The 21,008-nt window shown below is 35.8% G+C and overlaps 22 non-coding genes across 22 annotated transcripts; all 22 read right to left on the bottom strand.

Annotated features, from left to right (window-relative positions):
- Window positions 1–935: 935 nt before the first annotated feature.
- On the bottom strand, window positions 936–1,017 carry TRNAL-UAG (transfer RNA leucine (anticodon UAG)). The gene has a single exon. It is a non-coding gene; the product is annotated as a tRNA-Leu (tRNA).
- Window positions 1,018–1,255: 238 nt separating this feature from the next.
- TRNAL-AAG (transfer RNA leucine (anticodon AAG)) lies at window positions 1,256–1,337 on the bottom strand. Its single transcript has one exon. It is a non-coding gene; the product is annotated as a tRNA-Leu (tRNA).
- A 1,494-nt stretch (window positions 1,338–2,831) lies between these two features.
- TRNAL-UAG (transfer RNA leucine (anticodon UAG)) lies at window positions 2,832–2,913 on the bottom strand. The gene has a single exon. It is a non-coding gene; the product is annotated as a tRNA-Leu (tRNA).
- A 238-nt stretch (window positions 2,914–3,151) lies between these two features.
- TRNAL-AAG (transfer RNA leucine (anticodon AAG)) lies at window positions 3,152–3,233 on the bottom strand. The gene has a single exon. It is a non-coding gene; the product is annotated as a tRNA-Leu (tRNA).
- A 1,494-nt stretch (window positions 3,234–4,727) lies between these two features.
- On the bottom strand, window positions 4,728–4,809 carry TRNAL-UAG (transfer RNA leucine (anticodon UAG)). The gene has a single exon. It is a non-coding gene; the product is annotated as a tRNA-Leu (tRNA).
- A 238-nt stretch (window positions 4,810–5,047) lies between these two features.
- Window positions 5,048–5,129, bottom strand: TRNAL-AAG (transfer RNA leucine (anticodon AAG)). The gene has a single exon. It is a non-coding gene; the product is annotated as a tRNA-Leu (tRNA).
- A 1,494-nt stretch (window positions 5,130–6,623) lies between these two features.
- Window positions 6,624–6,705, bottom strand: TRNAL-UAG (transfer RNA leucine (anticodon UAG)). Its single transcript has one exon. It is a non-coding gene; the product is annotated as a tRNA-Leu (tRNA).
- A 238-nt stretch (window positions 6,706–6,943) lies between these two features.
- On the bottom strand, window positions 6,944–7,025 carry TRNAL-AAG (transfer RNA leucine (anticodon AAG)). Its single transcript has one exon. It is a non-coding gene; the product is annotated as a tRNA-Leu (tRNA).
- A 1,494-nt stretch (window positions 7,026–8,519) lies between these two features.
- Window positions 8,520–8,601, bottom strand: TRNAL-UAG (transfer RNA leucine (anticodon UAG)). The gene has a single exon. It is a non-coding gene; the product is annotated as a tRNA-Leu (tRNA).
- Window positions 8,602–8,839: 238 nt separating this feature from the next.
- On the bottom strand, window positions 8,840–8,921 carry TRNAL-AAG (transfer RNA leucine (anticodon AAG)). Its single transcript has one exon. It is a non-coding gene; the product is annotated as a tRNA-Leu (tRNA).
- A 1,494-nt stretch (window positions 8,922–10,415) lies between these two features.
- Window positions 10,416–10,497, bottom strand: TRNAL-UAG (transfer RNA leucine (anticodon UAG)). The gene has a single exon. It is a non-coding gene; the product is annotated as a tRNA-Leu (tRNA).
- A 238-nt stretch (window positions 10,498–10,735) lies between these two features.
- Window positions 10,736–10,817, bottom strand: TRNAL-AAG (transfer RNA leucine (anticodon AAG)). Its single transcript has one exon. It is a non-coding gene; the product is annotated as a tRNA-Leu (tRNA).
- Window positions 10,818–12,311: 1,494 nt separating this feature from the next.
- Window positions 12,312–12,393, bottom strand: TRNAL-UAG (transfer RNA leucine (anticodon UAG)). The gene has a single exon. It is a non-coding gene; the product is annotated as a tRNA-Leu (tRNA).
- A 238-nt stretch (window positions 12,394–12,631) lies between these two features.
- TRNAL-AAG (transfer RNA leucine (anticodon AAG)) lies at window positions 12,632–12,713 on the bottom strand. Its single transcript has one exon. It is a non-coding gene; the product is annotated as a tRNA-Leu (tRNA).
- Window positions 12,714–14,207: 1,494 nt separating this feature from the next.
- TRNAL-UAG (transfer RNA leucine (anticodon UAG)) lies at window positions 14,208–14,289 on the bottom strand. The gene has a single exon. It is a non-coding gene; the product is annotated as a tRNA-Leu (tRNA).
- Window positions 14,290–14,527: 238 nt separating this feature from the next.
- TRNAL-AAG (transfer RNA leucine (anticodon AAG)) lies at window positions 14,528–14,609 on the bottom strand. The gene has a single exon. It is a non-coding gene; the product is annotated as a tRNA-Leu (tRNA).
- Window positions 14,610–16,103: 1,494 nt separating this feature from the next.
- On the bottom strand, window positions 16,104–16,185 carry TRNAL-UAG (transfer RNA leucine (anticodon UAG)). Its single transcript has one exon. It is a non-coding gene; the product is annotated as a tRNA-Leu (tRNA).
- Window positions 16,186–16,423: 238 nt separating this feature from the next.
- On the bottom strand, window positions 16,424–16,505 carry TRNAL-AAG (transfer RNA leucine (anticodon AAG)). Its single transcript has one exon. It is a non-coding gene; the product is annotated as a tRNA-Leu (tRNA).
- Window positions 16,506–17,999: 1,494 nt separating this feature from the next.
- On the bottom strand, window positions 18,000–18,081 carry TRNAL-UAG (transfer RNA leucine (anticodon UAG)). The gene has a single exon. It is a non-coding gene; the product is annotated as a tRNA-Leu (tRNA).
- Window positions 18,082–18,319: 238 nt separating this feature from the next.
- TRNAL-AAG (transfer RNA leucine (anticodon AAG)) lies at window positions 18,320–18,401 on the bottom strand. Its single transcript has one exon. It is a non-coding gene; the product is annotated as a tRNA-Leu (tRNA).
- Window positions 18,402–19,895: 1,494 nt separating this feature from the next.
- TRNAL-UAG (transfer RNA leucine (anticodon UAG)) lies at window positions 19,896–19,977 on the bottom strand. Its single transcript has one exon. It is a non-coding gene; the product is annotated as a tRNA-Leu (tRNA).
- A 238-nt stretch (window positions 19,978–20,215) lies between these two features.
- Window positions 20,216–20,297, bottom strand: TRNAL-AAG (transfer RNA leucine (anticodon AAG)). Its single transcript has one exon. It is a non-coding gene; the product is annotated as a tRNA-Leu (tRNA).
- Window positions 20,298–21,008: the final 711 nt, after the last annotated feature.

The raw sequence follows: 21,008 nt of genomic DNA on the forward strand, positions 1-21,008 counted from the left end.
TTCACTGTTTGCAATATAAAAGAATGCGTTCAATAGGTTATGAAAACCTCCTCTTACTAACATCTGTGGGATTTGAACCCACACCTCAGAAGCACACAATTACAACAGACTATATTTCAAACTTGTGCATGTTGGAAAATAGACAAATCTCTAAACACAAAAAAGCGATGATTCTATCAACTGTCTTTTCCTAAACGGAAAAGCACACACTCATACAAATACAAAAGATTAAAGCACATGCTAATTTGACTGTAAGCAAAGTAATAAGAATAAAATCAAAAGGTTTTCAGAACCTCTTAATACTGGCAGCAGTTGGATTTGAACCCATGCCTCATAAGTACACAAGTACATTGGATTATTTTTAAAATTTGTGCAGGTTGAAAAATAAACAAATCTCTAAGCACAAAAAAGCAATGATTCTAACATCTGTCTTTTCCTAAACAGAAAAACACACACTCATACAAATGCAAAAGAAGATTAAAGCACATGTTAATTATTCTTTTAACAAAATCATAGCAATAAGATCAAAATGTTGTCAAAAACGTATAATAGTTGCAGCAGTAGGATTTCAACTTACGCCTCTGAGCTACTTAAAGTAACTGAAGAACATTTGACTATATTTAAATATCTGTATTTTTGAAGATGAGAAAGTTTCTATGCTCAAGGAAAAAGCAATGATTCTATAAACTGTCTTTTCCTTAAAAGAAAAGCACAAGCTTATACAACTACAAAACAAGGTTAAAGCACATGCTAATTTGTGTGTTAGCAAAATCATAAAAATATGTTCAAAAGGTTAAAATACTGGCAGCAGTGGGATTTGAACCGACGCCTCAGACAGCCTTAGCACACACTCATAACAAAGTACATAAGAGCACATGCTAATTTGGCTGAAAGCAAAGTAATAAGATGAAAATGTTTTTAAATTCTCATAATATTGGCAGCAGTGGGATTTGAACCCACGCCTCGAAAGAGACTGGAGCCTAAATCCAGCGCCTTAGACCGCTCGGCCATGCTACCATCATTTACTGCGTCATGTAAGTTCCTTGGAGTAAGTGTAGTACATGTGAATACATTTCAAACTTGATCATGTTGGAATATGGGCAAGTATCTAAATATTTGGAGAAAGCAATGATTCTATCAAATGTTTTTTCTTAAACAGAAAAGCACACACTCATACCAAAGTACATAAAAGCATATGCTAATTTGACTGAAAGCAAAGCAATAAGATGAAAATGTTTTTAAATTCATATAATATTGGCAGCTGTGGGATTTGAACCCACACCTCCAAAGAGACTGGAGCCTTAATCCAGCGCCTTAGACCGCTCGGCCATGCTACCACATTTGTTTTCATGTTCAAGCAAGTTTTCTTAGAGTAAGTGAAGTACATTTAACTACATTTAAAATTGTGCATGTGGGAAAATGGGCATGTTTCTAAATATAAGGCCTGCTTCACACATCAGTTTTTTTGGTAAGTCAAAATCCGCTATAATGGCGGATAACGGATCCGTTCCTGTACTGATCACAACGTTTGGCACCGGACCGTTATTTTATCGAATCAGTCAAAGGAAGAATTTTAAAGGAACCGCTGACTGGGGAAGGAGAGAGAGAGACTTAATTTGACTGTAAGCAAAGTAATAAGAATAAAATCAAAAGGTTTTCAGAACCTCTTAATACTGGCAGCAGTTGGATTTGAGCCCATGGGGGGGAAAGAGAGAGAGAGAGAGAGAAAACAATGGCATATCTTTTTTTCGCAAGATGGCGGATTTTGACTGATGGATACAAACGGATGTGGGAAACAGGCCTTAGGAAAAAGCAATGGTTCTATCCACTGTCTTTTCCTTAGCAGAAAAGTACACAATCATACAAATACAAAAGTACATTGGAGCACACATTAATTTCACTGTTTGCAATATAAAAGAATGCGTTCAATAGGTTATGAAAACCTCCTCTTACTAACATCTGTGGGATTTGAACCCACACCTCAGAAGCACACAATTACAACAGACTATATTTCAAACTTGTGCATGTTGGAAAATAGACAAATCTCTAAACACAAAAAAGCGATGATTCTATCAACTGTCTTTTCCTAAACGGAAAAGCACACACTCATACAAATACAAAAGATTAAAGCACATGCTAATTTGACTGTAAGCAAAGTAATAAGAATAAAATCAAAAGGTTTTCAGAACCTCTTAATACTGGCAGCAGTTGGATTTGAACCCATGCCTCATAAGTACACAAGTACATTGGATTATTTTTAAAATTTGTGCAGGTTGAAAAATAAACAAATCTCTAAGCACAAAAAAGCAATGATTCTAACATCTGTCTTTTCCTAAACAGAAAAACACACACTCATACAAATGCAAAAGAAGATTAAAGCACATGTTAATTATTCTTTTAACAAAATCATAGCAATAAGATCAAAATGTTGTCAAAAACGTATAATAGTTGCAGCAGTAGGATTTCAACTTACGCCTCTGAGCTACTTAAAGTAACTGAAGAACATTTGACTATATTTAAATATCTGTATTTTTGAAGATGAGAAAGTTTCTATGCTCAAGGAAAAAGCAATGATTCTATAAACTGTCTTTTCCTTAAAAGAAAAGCACAAGCTTATACAACTACAAAACAAGGTTAAAGCACATGCTAATTTGTGTGTTAGCAAAATCATAAAAATATGTTCAAAAGGTTAAAATACTGGCAGCAGTGGGATTTGAACCGACGCCTCAGACAGCCTTAGCACACACTCATAACAAAGTACATAAGAGCACATGCTAATTTGGCTGAAAGCAAAGTAATAAGATGAAAATGTTTTTAAATTCTCATAATATTGGCAGCAGTGGGATTTGAACCCACGCCTCGAAAGAGACTGGAGCCTAAATCCAGCGCCTTAGACCGCTCGGCCATGCTACCATCATTTACTGTGTCATGTAAGTTCCTTGGAGTAAGTGTAGTACATGTGAATACATTTCAAACTTGATCATGTTGGAATATGGGCAAGTATCTAAATATTTGGAGAAAGCAATGATTCTATCAAATGTTTTTTCTTAAACAGAAAAGCACACACTCATACCAAAGTACATAAAAGCATATGCTAATTTGACTGAAAGCAAAGCAATAAGATGAAAATGTTTTTAAATTCATATAATATTGGCAGCTGTGGGATTTGAACCCACGCCTCCAAAGAGACTGGAGCCTTAATCCAGCGCCTTAGACCGCTCGGCCATGCTACCACATTTGTTTTCATGTTCAAGCAAGTTTTCTTAGAGTAAGTGAAGTACATTTAACTACATTTAAAATTGTGCATGTGGGAAAATGGGCATGTTTCTAAATATAAGGCCTGCTTCACACATCAGTTTTTTTGGTAAGTCAAAATCCGCTATAATGGCGGATAACAGATCCGTTCCTGTACTGATCACAACGTTTGGCACCGGACCGTTATTTTATCGAATCAGTCAAAGGAATAATTTTAAAGGAACCGCTGACTGGGGAAGGAGAGAGAGAGACTTAATTTGACTGTAAGCAAAGTAATAAGAATAAAATCAAAAGGTTTTCAGAACCTCTTAATACTGGCAGCAGTTGGATTTGAGCCCATGGGGGGGAAAGAGAGAGAGAGAGAGAGAAAACAATGGCATATCTTTTTTTTGCAAGATGGCGGATTTTGACTGATGGATACAAACGGATGTGGGAAACAGGCCTTAGGAAAAAGCAATGGTTCTATCCACTGTCTTTTCCTTAGCAGAAAAGTACACAATCATACAAATACAAAAGTACATTGGAGCACACATTAATTTCACTGTTTGCAATATAAAAGAATGCGTTCAATAGGTTATGAAAACCTCCTCTTACTAACATCTGTGGGATTTGAACCCACACCTCAGAAGCACACAATTACAACAGACTATATTTCAAACTTGTGCATGTTGGAAAATAGACAAATCTCTAAACACAAAAAAGCGATGATTCTATCAACTGTCTTTTCCTAAACGGAAAAGCACACACTCATACAAATACAAAAGATTAAAGCACATGCTAATTTGACTGTAAGCAAAGTAATAAGAATAAAATCAAAAGGTTTTCAGAACCTCTTAATACTGGCAGCAGTTGGATTTGAACCCATGCCTCATAAGTACACAAGTACATTGGATTATTTTTAAAATTTGTGCAGGTTGAAAAATAAACAAATCTCTAAGCACAAAAAAGCAATGATTCTAACATCTGTCTTTTCCTAAACAGAAAAACACACACTCATACAAATGCAAAAGAAGATTAAAGCACATGTTAATTATTCTTTTAACAAAATCATAGCAATAAGATCAAAATGTTGTCAAAAACGTATAATAGTTGCAGCAGTAGGATTTCAACTTACGCCTCTGAGCTACTTAAAGTAACTGAAGAACATTTGACTATATTTAAATATCTGTATTTTTGAAGATGAGAAAGTTTCTATGCTCAAGGAAAAAGCAATGATTCTATAAACTGTCTTTTCCTTAAAAGAAAAGCACAAGCTTATACAACTACAAAACAAGGTTAAAGCACATGCTAATTTGTGTGTTAGCAAAATCCTAAAAATATGTTCAAAAGGTTAAAATACTGGCAGCAGTGGGATTTGAACCAACGCCTCAGACAGCCTTAGCACACACTCATAACAAAGTACATAAGAGCACATGCTAATCTGGCTGAAAGCAAAGTAATAAGATGAAAATGTTTTTAAATTCTCATAATATTGGCAGCAGTGGGATTTGAACCCACGCCTCGAAAGAGACTGGAGCCTAAATCCAGCGCCTTAGACCGCTCGGCCATGCTACCATCATTTACTGTGTCATGTAAGTTCCTTGGAGTAAGTGTAGTACATGTGAATACATTTCAAACTTGATCATGTTGGAATATGGGCAAGTATCTAAATATTTGGAGAAAGCAATGATTCTATCAAATGTTTTTTCTTAAACAGAAAAGCACACACTCATACCAAAGTACATAAAAGCATATGCTAATTTGACTGAAAGCAAAGCAATAAGATGAAAATGTTTTTAAATTCATATAATATTGGCAGCAGTGGGATTTGAACCCACGCCTCCAAAGAGACTGGAGCCTTAATCCAGCGCCTTAGACCGCTCGGCCATGCTACCACATTTGTTTTCATGTTCAAGCAAGTTTTCTTAGAGTAAGTGAAGTACATTTAACTACATTTAAAATTGTGCATGTGGGAAAATGGGCATGTTTCTAAATATAAGGCCTGCTTCACACATCAGTTTTTTTGGTAAGTCAAAATCCGCTATAATGGCGGATAACGGATCCGTTCCTGTACTGATCACAACGTTTGGCACCGGACCGTTATTTTATCGAATCAGTCAAAGGAAGAATTTTAAAGGAACCGCTGACTGGGGAAGGAGAGAGAGAGACTTAATTTGACTGTAAGCAAAGTAATAAGAATAAAATCAAAAGGTTTTCAGAACCTCTTAATACTGGCAGCAGTTGGATTTGAGCCCATGGGGGGGAAAGAGAGAGAGAGAGAGAGAAAACAATGGCATATCTTTTTTTCGCAAGATGGCGGATTTTGACTGATGGATACAAACGGATGTGGGAAACAGGCCTTAGGAAAAAGCAATGGTTCTATCCACTGTCTTTTCCTTAGCAGAAAAGTACACAATCATACAAATACAAAAGTACATTGGAGCACACATTAATTTCACTGTTTGCAATATAAAAGAATGCGTTCAATAGGTTATGAAAACCTCCTCTTACTAACATCTGTGGGATTTGAACCCACACCTCAGAAGCACACAATTACAACAGACTATATTTCAAACTTGTGCATGTTGGAAAATAGACAAATCTCTAAACACAAAAAAGCGATGATTCTATCAACTGTCTTTTCCTAAACGGAAAAGCACACACTCATACAAATACAAAAGATTAAAGCACATGCTAATTTGACTGTAAGCAAAGTAATAAGAATAAAATCAAAAGGTTTTCAGAACCTCTTAATACTGGCAGCAGTTGGATTTGAACCCATGCCTCATAAGTACACAAGTACATTGGATTATTTTTAAAATTTGTGCAGGTTGAAAAATAAACAAATCTCTAAGCACAAAAAAGCAATGATTCTAACATCTGTCTTTTCCTAAACAGAAAAACACACACTCATACAAATGCAAAAGAAGATTAAAGCACATGTTAATTATTCTTTTAACAAAATCATAGCAATAAGATCAAAATGTTGTCAAAAACGTATAATAGTTGCAGCAGTAGGATTTCAACTTACGCCTCTGAGCTACTTAAAGTAACTGAAGAACATTTGACTATATTTAAATATCTGTATTTTTGAAGATGAGAAAGTTTCTATGCTCAAGGAAAAAGCAATGATTCTATAAACTGTCTTTTCCTTAAAAGAAAAGCACAAGCTTATACAACTACAAAACAAGGTTAAAGCACATGCTAATTTGTGTGTTAGCAAAATCATAAAAATATGTTCAAAAGGTTAAAATACTGGCAGCAGTGGGATTTGAACCGACGCCTCAGACAGCCTTAGCACACACTCATAACAAAGTACATAAGAGCACATGCTAATTTGGCTGAAAGCAAAGTAATAAGATGAAAATGTTTTTAAATTCTCATAATATTGGCAGCAGTGGGATTTGAACCCACGCCTCGAAAGAGACTGGAGCCTAAATCCAGCGCCTTAGACCGCTCGGCCATGCTACCATCATTTACTGTGTCATGTAAGTTCCTTGGAGTAAGTGTAGTACATGTGAATACATTTCAAACTTGATCATGTTGGAATATGGGCAAGTATCTAGATATTTGGAGAAAGCAATGATTCTATCAAATGTTTTTTCTTAAACAGAAAAGCACACACTCATACCAAAGTACATAAAAGCATATGCTAATTTGACTGAAAGCAAAGCAATAAGATGAAAATGTTTTTAAATTCATATAATATTGGCAGCAGTGGGATTTGAACCCACGCCTCCAAAGAGACTGGAGCCTTAATCCAGCGCCTTAGACCGCTCGGCCATGCTACCACATTTGTTTTCATGTTCAAGCAAGTTTTCTTAGAGTAAGTGAAGTACATTTAACTACATTTAAAATTGTGCATGTGGGAAAATGGGCATGTTTCTAAATATAAGGCCTGCTTCACACATCAGTTTTTTTGGTAAGTCAAAATCCGCTATAATGGCGGATAACGGATCCGTTCCTGTACTGATCACAACGTTTGGCACCGGACCGTTATTTTATCGAATCAGTCAAAGGAAGAATTTTAAAGGAACCGCTGACTGGGGAAGGAGAGAGAGAGACTTAATTTGACTGTAAGCAAAGTAATAAGAATAAAATCAAAAGGTTTTCAGAACCTCTTAATACTGGCAGCAGTTGGATTTGAGCCCATGGGGGGGAAAGAGAGAGAGAGAGAGAGAAAACAATGGCATATCTTTTTTTCGCAAGATGGCGGATTTTGACTGATGGATACAAACGGATGTGGGAAACAGGCCTTAGGAAAAAGCAATGGTTCTATCCACTGTCTTTTCCTTAGCAGAAAAGTACACAATCATACAAATACAAAAGTACATTGGAGCACACATTAATTTCACTGTTTGCAATATAAAAGAATGCGTTCAATAGGTTATGAAAACCTCCTCTTACTAACATCTGTGGGATTTGAACCCACACCTCAGAAGCACACAATTACAACAGACTATATTTCAAACTTGTGCATGTTGGAAAATAGACAAATCTCTAAACACAAAAAAGCGATGATTCTATCAACTGTCTTTTCCTAAACGGAAAAGCACACACTCATACAAATACAAAAGATTAAAGCACATGCTAATTTGACTGTAAGCAAAGTAATAAGAATAAAATCAAAAGGTTTTCAGAACCTCTTAATACTGGCAGCAGTTGGATTTGAACCCATGCCTCATAAGTACACAAGTACATTGGATTATTTTTAAAATTTGTGCAGGTTGAAAAATAAACAAATCTCTAAGCACAAAAAAGCAATGATTCTAACATCTGTCTTTTCCTAAACAGAAAAACACACACTCATACAAATGCAAAAGAAGATTAAAGCACATGTTAATTATTCTTTTAACAAAATCATAGCAATAAGATCAAAATGTTGTCAAAAACGTATAATAGTTGCAGCAGTAGGATTTCAACTTACGCCTCTGAGCTACTTAAAGTAACTGAAGAACATTTGACTATATTTAAATATCTGTATTTTTGAAGATGAGAAAGTTTCTATGCTCAAGGAAAAAGCAATGATTCTATAAACTGTCTTTTCCTTAAAAGAAAAGCACAAGCTTATACAACTACAAAACAAGGTTAAAGCACATGCTAATTTGTGTGTTAGCAAAATCATAAAAATATGTTCAAAAGGTTAAAATACTGGCAGCAGTGGGATTTGAACCGACGCCTCAGACAGCCTTAGCACACACTCATAACAAAGTACATAAGAGCACATGCTAATTTGGCTGAAAGCAAAGTAATAAGATGAAAATGTTTTTAAATTCTCATAATATTGGCAGCAGTGGGATTTGAACCCACGCCTCGAAAGAGACTGGAGCCTAAATCCAGCGCCTTAGACCGCTCGGCCATGCTACCATCATTTACTGTGTCATGTAAGTTCCTTGGAGTAAGTGTAGTACATGTGAATACATTTCAAACTTGATCATGTTGGAATATGGGCAAGTATCTAGATATTTGGAGAAAGCAATGATTCTATCAAATGTTTTTTCTTAAACAGAAAAGCACACACTCATACCAAAGTACATAAAAGCATATGCTAATTTGACTGAAAGCAAAGCAATAAGATGAAAATGTTTTTAAATTCATATAATATTGGCAGCAGTGGGATTTGAACCCACGCCTCCAAAGAGACTGGAGCCTTAATCCAGCGCCTTAGACCGCTCGGCCATGCTACCACATTTGTTTTCATGTTCAAGCAAGTTTTCTTAGAGTAAGTCAAGTACATTTAACTACATTTAAAATTGTGCATGTGGGAAAATGGGCATGTTTCTAAATATAAGGCCTGCTTCACACATCAGTTTTTTTGGTAAGTCAAAATCCGCTATAATGGCGGATAACGGATCCGTTCCTGTACTGATCACAACGTTTGGCACCGGACCGTTATTTTATCGAATCAGTCAAAGGAAGAATTTTAAAGGAACCGCTGACTGGGGAAGGAGAGAGAGAGACTTAATTTGACTGTAAGCAAAGTAATAAGAATAAAATCAAAAGGTTTTCAGAACCTCTTAATACTGGCAGCAGTTGGATTTGAGCCCATGGGGGGGAAAGAGAGAGAGAGAGAGAGAAAACAATGGCATATCTTTTTTTTGCAAGATGGCGGATTTTGACTGATGGATACAAACGGATGTGGGAAACAGGCCTTAGGAAAAAGCAATGGTTCTATCCACTGTCTTTTCCTTAGCAGAAAAGTACACAATCATACAAATACAAAAGTACATTGGAGCACACATTAATTTCACTGTTTGCAATATAAAAGAATGCGTTCAATAGGTTATGAAAACCTCCTCTTACTAACATCTGTGGGATTTGAACCCACACCTCAGAAGCACACAATTACAACAGACTATATTTCAAACTTGTGCATGTTGGAAAATAGACAAATCTCTAAACACAAAAAAGCGATGATTCTATCAACTGTCTTTTCCTAAACGGAAAAGCACACACTCATACAAATACAAAAGATTAAAGCACATGCTAATTTGACTGTAAGCAAAGTAATAAGAATAAAATCAAAAGGTTTTCAGAACCTCTTAATACTGGCAGCAGTTGGATTTGAACCCATGCCTCATAAGTACACAAGTACATTGGATTATTTTTAAAATTTGTGCAGGTTGAAAAATAAACAAATCTCTAAGCACAAAAAAGCAATGATTCTAACATCTGTCTTTTCCTAAACAGAAAAACACACACTCATACAAATGCAAAAGAAGATTAAAGCACATGTTAATTATTCTTTTAACAAAATCATAGCAATAAGATCAAAATGTTGTCAAAAACGTATAATAGTTGCAGCAGTAGGATTTCAACTTACGCCTCTGAGCTACTTAAAGTAACTGAAGAACATTTGACTATATTTAAATATCTGTATTTTTGAAGATGAGAAAGTTTCTATGCTCAAGGAAAAAGCAATGATTCTATAAACTGTCTTTTCCTTAAAAGAAAAGCACAAGCTTATACAACTACAAAACAAGGTTAAAGCACATGCTAATTTGTGTGTTAGCAAAATCATAAAAATATGTTCAAAAGGTTAAAATACTGGCAGCAGTGGGATTTGAACCGACGCCTCAGACAGCCTTAGCACACACTCATAACAAAGTACATAAGAGCACATGCTAATTTGGCTGAAAGCAAAGTAATAAGATGAAAATGTTTTTAAATTCTCATAATATTGGCAGCAGTGGGATTTGAACCCACGCCTCGAAAGAGACTGGAGCCTAAATCCAGCGCCTTAGACCGCTCGGCCATGCTACCATCATTTACTGTGTCATGTAAGTTCCTTGGAGTAAGTGTAGTACATGTGAATACATTTCAAACTTGATAATGTTGGAATATGGGAAAGTATCTAAATATTTGGAGAAAGCAATGATTCTATCAAATGTTTTTTCTTAAACAGAAAAGCACACACTCATACCAAAGTACATAAAAGCATATGCTAATTTGACTGAAAGCAAAGCAATAAGATGAAAATGTTTTTAAATTCATATAATATTGGCAGCAGTAGGATTTGAACCCACGCCTCCAAAGAGACTGGAGCCTTAATCCAGCGCCTTAGACCGCTCGGCCATGCTACCACATTTGTTTTCATGTTCAAGCAAGTTTTCTTAGAGTAAGTGAAGTACATTTAACTACATTTAAAATTGTGCATGTGGGAAAATGGGCATGTTTCTAAATATAAGGCCTGCTTCACACATCAGTTTTTTTGGTAAGTCAAAATCCGCTATAATGGCGGATAACGGATCCGTTCCTGTACTGATCACAACGTTTGGCACCGGACCGTTATTTTATCGAATCAGTCAAAGGAAGAATTTTAAAGGAACCGCTGACTGGGGAAGGAGAGAGAGAGACTTAATTTGACTGTAAGCAAAGTAATAAGAATAAAATCAAAAGGTTTTCAGAACCTCTTAATACTGGCAGCAGTTGGATTTGAGCCCATGGGGGGGAAAGAGAGAGAGAGAGAGAGAAAACAATGGCATATCTTTTTTTCGCAAGATGGCGGATTTTGACTGATGGATACAAACGGATGTGGGAAACAGGCCTTAGGAAAAAGCAATGGTTCTATCCACTGTCTTTTCCTTAGCAGAAAAGTACACAATCATACAAATACAAAAGTACATTGGAGCACACATTAATTTCACTGTTTGCAATATAAAAGAATGCGTTCAATAGGTTATGAAAACCTCCTCTTTCTAACATCTGTGGGATTTGAACCCACACCTCAGAAGCACACAATTACAACAGACTATATTTCAAACTTGTGCATGTTGGAAAATAGACAAATCTCTAAACACAAAAAAGCGATGATTCTATCAACTGTCTTTTCCTAAACGGAAAAGCACACACTCATACAAATACAAAAGATTAAAGCACATGCTAATTTGACTGTAAGCAAAGTAATAAGAATAAAATCAAAAGGTTTTCAGAACCTCTTAATACTGGCAGCAGTTGGATTTGAACCCATGCCTCATAAGTACACAAGTACATTGGATTATTTTTAAAATTTGTGCAGGTTGAAAAATAAACAAATCTCTAAGCACAAAAAAGCAATGATTCTAACATCTGTCTTTTCCTAAACAGAAAAACACACACTCATACAAATGCAAAAGAAGATTAAAGCACATGTTAATTATTCTTTTAACAAAATCATAGCAATAAGATCAAAATGTTGTCAAAAACGTATAATAGTTGCAGCAGTAGGATTTCAACTTACGCCTCTGAGCTACTTAAAGTAACTGAAGAACATTTGACTATATTTAAATATCTGTATTTTTGAAGATGAGAAAGTTTCTATGCTCAAGGAAAAAGCAATGATTCTATAAACTGTCTTTTCCTTAAAAGAAAAGCACAAGCTTATACAACTACAAAACAAGGTTAAAGCACATGCTAATTTGTGTGTTAGCAAAATCATAAAAATATGTTCAAAAGGTTAAAATACTGGCAGCAGTGGGATTTGAACCGACGCCTCAGACAGCCTTAGCACACACTCATAACAAAGTACATAAGAGCACATGCTAATTTGGCTGAAAGCAAAGTAATAAGATGAAAATGTTTTTAAATTCTCATAATATTGGCAGCAGTGGGATTTGAACCCACGCCTCGAAAGAGACTGGAGCCTAAATCCAGCGCCTTAGACCGCTCGGCCATGCTACCATCATTTACTGTGTCATGTAAGTTCCTTGGAGTAAGTGTAGTACATGTGAATACATTTCAAACTTGATCATGTTGGAATATGGGCAAGTATCTAAATATTTGGAGAAAGCAATGATTCTATCAAATGTTTTTTCTTAAACAGAAAAGCACACACTCATACCAAAGTACATAAAAGCATATGCTAATTTGACTGAAAGCAAAGCAATAAGATGAAAATGTTTTTAAATTCATATAATATTGGCAGCAGTGGGATTTGAACCCATGCCTCCAAAGAGACTGGAGCCTTAATCCAGCGCCTTAGACCGCTCGGCCATGCTACCACATTTGTTTTCATGTTCAAGCAAGTTTTCTTAGAGTAAGTGAAGTACATTTAACTACATTTAAAATTGTGCATGTGGGAAAATGGGCATGTTTCTAAATATAAGGCCTGCTTCACACATCAGTTTTTTTGGTAAGTCAAAATCCGCTATAATGGCGGATAACGGATCCGTTCCTGTACTGATCACAACGTTTGGCACCGGACCGTTATTTTATCGAATCAGTCAAAGGAAGAATTTTAAAGGAACCGCTGACTGGGGAAGGAGAGAGAGAGACTTAATTTGACTGTAAGCAAAGTAATAAGAATAAAATCAAAAGGTTTTCAGAACCTCTTAATACTGGCAGCAGTTGGATTTGAGCCCATGGGGGGGAAAGAGAGAGAGAGAGAGAGAAAACAATGGCATATCTTTTTTTCGCAAGATGGCGGATTTTGACTGATGGATACAAACGGATGTGGGAAACAGGCCTTAGGAAAAAGCAATGGTTCTATCCACTGTCTTTTCCTTAGCAGAAAAGTACACAATCATACAAATACAAAAGTACATTGGAGCACACATTAATTTCACTGTTTGCAATATAAAAGAATGCGTTCAATAGGTTATGAAAACCTCCTCTTACTAACATCTGTGGGATTTGAACCCACACCTCAGAAGCACACAATTACAACAGACTATATTTCAAACTTGTGCATGTTGGAAAATAGACAAATCTCTAAACACAAAAAAGCGATGATTCTATCAACTGTCTTTTCCTAAACGGAAAAGCACACACTCATACAAATACAAAAGATTAAAGCACATGCTAATTTGACTGTAAGCAAAGTAATAAGAATAAAATCAAAAGGTTTTCAGAACCTCTTAATACTGGCAGCAGTTGGATTTGAACCCATGCCTCATAAGTACACAAGTACATTGGATTATTTTTAAAATTTGTGCAGGTTGAAAAATAAACAAATCTCTAAGCACAAAAAAGCAATGATTCTAACATCTGTCTTTTCCTAAACAGAAAAACACACACTCATACAAATGCAAAAGAAGATTAAAGCACATGTTAATTATTCTTTTAACAAAATCATAGCAATAAGATCAAAATGTTGTCAAAAACGTATAATAGTTGCAGCAGTAGGATTTCAACTTACGCCTCTGAGCTACTTAAAGTAACTGAAGAACATTTGACTATATTTAAATATCTGTATTTTTGAAGATGAGAAAGTTTCTATGCTCAAGGAAAAAGCAATGATTCTATAAACTGTCTTTTCCTTAAAAGAAAAGCACAAGCTTATACAACTACAAAACAAGGTTAAAGCACATGCTAATTTGTGTGTTAGCAAAATCATAAAAATATGTTCAAAAGGTTAAAATACTGGCAGCAGTGGGATTTGAACCGACGCCTCAGACAGCCTTAGCACACACTCATAACAAAGTACATAAGAGCACATGCTAATTTGGCTGAAAGCAAAGTAATAAGATGAAAATGTTTTTAAATTCTCATAATATTGGCAGCAGTAGGATTTGAACCCACGCCTCGAAAGAGACTGGAGCCTAAATCCAGCGCCTTAGACCGCTCGGCCATGCTACCATCATTCACTGTGTCATGTAAGTTCCTTGGAGTAAGTGTAGTACATGTGAATACATTTCAAACTTGATCATGTTGGAATATGGGAAAGTATCTAAATATTTGGAGAAAGCAATGATTCTATCAAATGTTTTTTCTTAAACAGAAAAGCACACACTCAGACCAAAGTACATAAAAGCATATGCTAATTTGACTGAAAGCAAAGCAATAAGATGAAAATGTTTTTAAATTCATATAATATTGGCAGCAGTGGGATTTGAACCCACGCCTCCAAAGAGACTGGAGCCTTAATCCAGCGCCTTAGACCGCTCGGCCATGCTACCACATTTGTTTTCATGTTCAAGCAAGTTTTCTTAGAGTAAGTGAAGTACATTTAACTACATTTAAAATTGTGCATGTGGGAAAATGGGCATGTTTCTAAATATAAGGCCTGCTTCACACATCAGTTTTTTTGGTAAGTCAAAATCCGCTATAATGGCGGATAACGGATCCGTTCCTGTACTGATCACAACGTTTGGCACCGGACCGTTATTTTATCGAATCAGTCAAAGGAAGAATTTTAAAGGAACCGCTGACTGGGGAAGGAGAGAGAGAGACTTAATTTGACTGTAAGCAAAGTAATAAGAATAAAATCAAAAGGTTTTCAGAACCTCTTAATACTGGCAGCAGTTGGATTTGAGCCCATGGGGGGGAAAGAGAGAGAGAGAGAGAGAAAACAATGGCATATCTTTTTTTTGCAAGATGGCGGATTTTGACTGATGGATACAAACGGATGTGGGAAACAGGCCTTAGGAAAAAGCAATGGTTCTATCCACTGTCTTTTCCTTAGCAGAAAAGTACACAATCATACAAATACAAAAGTACATTGGAGCACACATTAATTTCACTGTTTGCAATATAAAAGAATGCGTTCAATAGGTTATGAAAACCTCCTCTTACTAACATCTGTGGGATTTGAACCCACACCTCAGAAGCACACAATTACAACAGACTATATTTCAAACTTGTGCATGTTGGAAAATAGACAAATCTCTAAACACAAAAAAGCGATGATTCTATCAACTGTCTTTTCCTAAACGGAAAAGCACACACTCATACAAATACAAAAGATTAAAGCACATGCTAATTTGACTGTAAGCAAAGTAATAAGAATAAAATCAAAAGGTTTTCAGAACCTCTTAATACTGGCAGCAGTTGGATTTGAACCCATGCCTCATAAGTACACAAGTACATTGGATTATTTTTAAAATTTGTGCAGGTTGAAAAATAAACAAATCTCTAAGCACAAAAAAGCAATGATTCTAACATCTGTCTTTTCCTAAACAGAAAAACACACACTCATACAAATGCAAAAGAAGATTAAAGCACATGTTAATTATTCTTTTAACAAAATCATAGCAATAAGATCAAAATGTTGTCAAAAACGTATAATAGTTGCAGCAGTAGGATTTCAACTTACGCCTCTGAGCTACTTAAAGTAACTGAAGAACATTTGACTATATTTAAATATCTGTATTTTTGAAGATGAGAAAGTTTCTATGCTCAAGGAAAAAGCAATGATTCTATAAACTGTCTTTTCCTTAAAAGAAAAGCACAAGCTTATACAACTACAAAACAAGGTTAAAGCACATGCTAATTTGTGTGTTAGCAAAATCATAAAAATATGTTCAAAAGGTTAAAATACTGGCAGCAGTGGGATTTGAACCGACGCCTCAGACAGCCTTAGCACACACTCATAACAAAGTACATAAGAGCACATGCTAATTTGGCTGAAAGCAAAGTAATAAGATGAAAATGTTTTTAAATTCTCATAATATTGGCAGCAGTAGGATTTGAACCCACGCCTCGAAAGAGACTGGAGCCTAAATCCAGCGCCTTAGACCGCTCGGCCATGCTACCATCATTTACTGTGTCATGTAAGTTCCTTGGAGTAAGTGTAGTACATGTGAATACATTTCAAACTTGATCATGTTGGAATATGGGAAAGTATCTAAATATTTGGAGAAAGCAATGATTCTATCAAATGTTTTTTCTTAAACAGAAAAGCACACACTCAGACCAAAGTACATAAAAGCATATGCTAATTTGACTGAAAGCAAAGCAATAAGATGAAAATGTTTTTAAATTCATATAATATTGGCAGCAGTGGGATTTGAACCCACGCCTCCAAAGAGACTGGAGCCTTAAACCAGCGCCTTAGACCGCTCGGCCATGCTACCACATTTGTTTTCATGTTCAAGCAAGTTTTCTTAGAGTAAGTGAAGTACATTTAACTACATTTAAAATTGTGCATGTGGGAAAATGGGCATGTTTCTAAATATAAGGCCTGCTTCACACATCAGTTTTTTTGGTAAGTCAAAATCCGCTATAATGGCGGATAACGGATCCGTTCCTGTACTGATCACAACGTTTGGCACCGGACCGTTATTTTATCGAATCAGTCAAAGGAAGAATTTTAAAGGAACCGCTGACTGGGGAAGGAGAGAGAGAGACTTAATTTGACTGTAAGCAAAGTAATAAGAATAAAATCAAAAGGTTTTCAGAACCTCTTAATACTGGCAGCAGTTGGATTTGAGCCCATGGGGGGGAAAGAGAGAGAGAGAGAGAGAAAACAATGGCATATCTTTTTTTTGCAAGATGGCGGATTTTGACTGATGGATACAAACGGATGTGGGAAACAGGCCTTAGGAAAAAGCAATGGTTCTATCCACTGTCTTTTCCTTAGCAGAAAAGTACACAATCATACAAATACAAAAGTACATTGGAGCACACATTAATTTCACTGTTTGCAATATAAAAGAATGCGTTCAATAGGTTATGAAAACCTCCTCTTACTAACATCTGTGGGATTTGAACCCACACCTCAGAAGCACACAATTACAACAGACTATATTTCAAACTTGTGCATGTTGGAAAATAGACAAATCTCTAAACACAAAAAAGCGATGATTCTATCAACTGTCTTTTCCTAAACGGAAAAGCACACACTCATACAAATACAAAAGATTAAAGCACATGCTAATTTGACTGTAAGCAAAGTAATAAGAATAAAATCAAAAGGTTTTCAGAACCTCTTAATACTGGCAGCAGTTGGATTTGAACCCATGCCTCATAAGTACACAAGTACATTGGATTATTTTTAAAATTTGTGCAGGTTGAAAAATAAACAAATCTCTAAGCACAAAAAAGCAATGATTCTAACATCTGTCTTTTCCTAAACAGAAAAACACACACTCATACAAATGCAAAAGAAGATTAAAGCACATGTTAATTATTCTTTTAACAAAATCATAGCAATAAGATCAAAATGTTGTCAAAAACGTATAATAGTTGCAACAGTAGGATTTCAACTTACGCCTCTGAGCTACTTAAAGTAACTGAAGAACATTTGACTATATTTAAATATCTGTATTTTTGAAGATGAGAAAGTTTCTATGCTCAAGGAAAAAGCAATGATTCTATAAACTGTCTTTTCCTTAAAAGAAAAGCACAAGCTTATACAACTACAAAACAAGGTTAAAGCACATGCTAATTTGTGTGTTAGCAAAATCATAAAAATATGTTCAAAAGGTTAAAATACTGGCAGCAGTGGGATTTGAACCGACGCCTCAGACAGCCTTAGCACACACTCATAACAAAGTACATAAGAGCACATGCTAATTTGGCTGAAAGCAAAGTAATAAGATGAAAATGTTTTTAAATTCTCATAATATTGGCAGCAGTGGGATTTGAACCCACGCCTCGAAAGAGACTGGAGCCTAAATCCAGCGCCTTAGACCGCTCGGCCATGCTACCATCATTTACTGTGTCATGTAAGTTCCTTGGAGTAAGTGTAGTACATGTGAATACATTTCAAACTTGATCATGTTGGAATATGGGCAAGTATCTAAATATTTGGAGAAAGCAATGATTCTATCAAATGTTTTTTCTTAAACAGAAAAGCACACACTCATACCAAAGTACATAAAAGCATATGCTAATTTGACTGAAAGCAAAGCAATAAGATGAAAATGTTTTTAAATTCATATAATATTGGCAGCAGTGGGATTTGAACCCATGCCTCCAAAGAGACTGGAGCCTTAATCCAGCGCCTTAGACCGCTCGGCCATGCTACCACATTTGTTTTCATGTTCAAGCAAGTTTTCTTAGAGTAAGTGAAGTACATTTAACTACATTTAAAATTGTGCATGTGGGAAAATGGGCATGTTTCTAAATATAAGGCCTGCTTCACACATCAGTTTTTTTGGTAAGTCAAAATCCGCTATAATGGCGGATAACGGATCCGTTCCTGTACTGATCACAACGTTTGGCACCGGACCGTTATTTTATCGAATCAGTCAAAGGAAGAATTTTAAAGGAACCGCTGACTGGGGAAGGAGAGAGAGAGACTTAATTTGACTGTAAGCAAAGTAATAAGAATAAAATCAAAAGGTTTTCAGAACCTCTTAATACTGGCAGCAGTTGGATTTGAGCCCATGGGGGGGAAAGAGAGAGAGAGAGAGAGAAAACAATGGCATATCTTTTTTTCGCAAGATGGCGGATTTTGACTGATGGATACAAACGGATGTGGGAAACAGGCCTTAGGAAAAAGCAATGGTTCTATCCACTGTCTTTTCCTTAGCAGAAAAGTACACAATCATACAAATACAAAAGTACATTGGAGCACACATTAATTTCACTGTTTGCAATATAAAAGAATGCGTTCAATAGGTTATGAAAACCTCCTCTTACTAACATCTGTGGGATTTGAACCCACACCTCAGAAGCACACAATTACAACAGACTATATTTCAAACTTGTGCATGTTGGAAAATAGACAAATCTCTAAACACAAAAAAGCGATGATTCTATCAACTGTCTTTTCCTAAACGGAAAAGCACACACTCATACAAATACAAAAGATTAAAGCACATGCTAATTTGACTGTAAGCAAAGTAATAAGAATAAAATCAAAAGGTTTTCAGAACCTCTTAATACTGGCAGCAGTTGGATTTGAACCCATGCCTCATAAGTACACAAGTACATTGGATTATTTTTAAAATTTGTGCAGGTTGAAAAATAAACAAATCTCTAAGCACAAAAAAGCAATGATTCTAACATCTGTCTTTTCCTAAACAGAAAAACACACACTCATACAAATGCAAAAGAAGATTAAAGCACATGTTAATTATTCTTTTAACAAAATCATAGCAATAAGATCAAAATGTTGTCAAAAACGTATAATAGTTGCAGCAGTAGGATTTCAACTTACGCCTCTGAGCTACTTAAAGTAACTGAAGAACATTTGACTATATTTAAATATCTGTATTTTTGAAGATGAGAAAGTTTCTATGCTCAAGGAAAAAGCAATGATTCTATAAACTGTCTTTTCCTTAAAAGAAAAGCACAAGCTTATACAACTACAAAACAAGGTTAAAGCACATGCTAATTTGTGTGTTAGCAAAATCATAAAAATATGTTCAAAAGGTTAAAATACTGGCAGCAGTGGGATTTGAACCGACGCCTCAGACAGCCTTAGCACACACTCATAACAAAGTACATAAGAGCACATGCTAATTTGGCTGAAAGCAAAGTAATAAGATGAAAATGTTTTTAAATTCTCATAATATTGGCAGCAGTAGGATTTGAACCCACGCCTCGAAAGAGACTGGAGCCTAAATCCAGCGCCTTAGACCGCTCGGCCATGCTACCATCATTCACTGTGTCATGTAAGTTCCTTGGAGTAAGTGTAGTACATGTGAATACATTTCAAACTTGATCATGTTGGAATATGGGAAAGTATCTAAATATTTGGAGAAAGCAATGATTCTATCAAATGTTTTTTCTTAAACAGAAAAGCACACACTCAGACCAAAGTACATAAAAGCATATGCTAATTTGACTGAAAGCAAAGCAATAAGATGAAAATGTTTTTAAATTCATATAATATTGGCAGCAGTGGGATTTGAACCCACGCCTCCAAAGAGACTGGAGCCTTAATCCAGCGCCTTAGACCGCTCGGCCATGCTACCACATTTGTTTTCATGTTCAAGCAAGTTTTCTTAGAGTAAGTGAAGTACATTTAACTACATTTAAAATTGTGCATGTGGGAAAATGGGCATGTTTCTAAATATAAGGCCTGCTTCACACATCAGTTTTTTTGGTAAGTCAAAATCCGCTATAATGGCGGATAACGGATCCGTTCCTGTACTGATCACAACGTTTGGCACCGGACCGTTATTTTATCGAATCAGTCAAAGGAAGAATTTTAAAGGAACCGCTGACTGGGGAAGGAGAGAGAGAGACTTAATTTGACTGTAAGCAAAGTAATAAGAATAAAATCAAAAGGTTTTCAGAACCTCTTAATACTGGCAGCAGTTGGATTTGAGCCCATGGGGGGGAAAGAGAGAGAGAGAGAGAGAAAACAATGGCATATCTTTTTTTTGCAAGATGGCGGATTTTGACTGATGGATACAAACGGATGTGGGAAACAGGCCTTAGGAAAAAGCAATGGTTCTATCCACTGTCTTTTCCTTAGCAGAAAAGTACACAATCATACAAATACAAAAGTACATTGGAGCACACATTAATTTCACTGTTTGCAATATAAAAGAATGCGTTCAATAGGTTATGAAAACCTCCTCTTACTAACATCTGTGGGATTTGAACCCACACCTCAGAAGCACACAATTACAACAGACTATATTTCAAACTTGTGCATGTTGGAAAATAGACAAATCTCT

This window comes from Dendrobates tinctorius, unplaced genomic scaffold, assembly GCF_039654945.1.
Source record: "Dendrobates tinctorius isolate UK_male_01 unplaced genomic scaffold, ASM3965494v1 ptg000620l, whole genome shotgun sequence".
Classification (NCBI taxonomy): domain Eukaryota; kingdom Metazoa; phylum Chordata; class Amphibia; order Anura; family Dendrobatidae; genus Dendrobates; species Dendrobates tinctorius.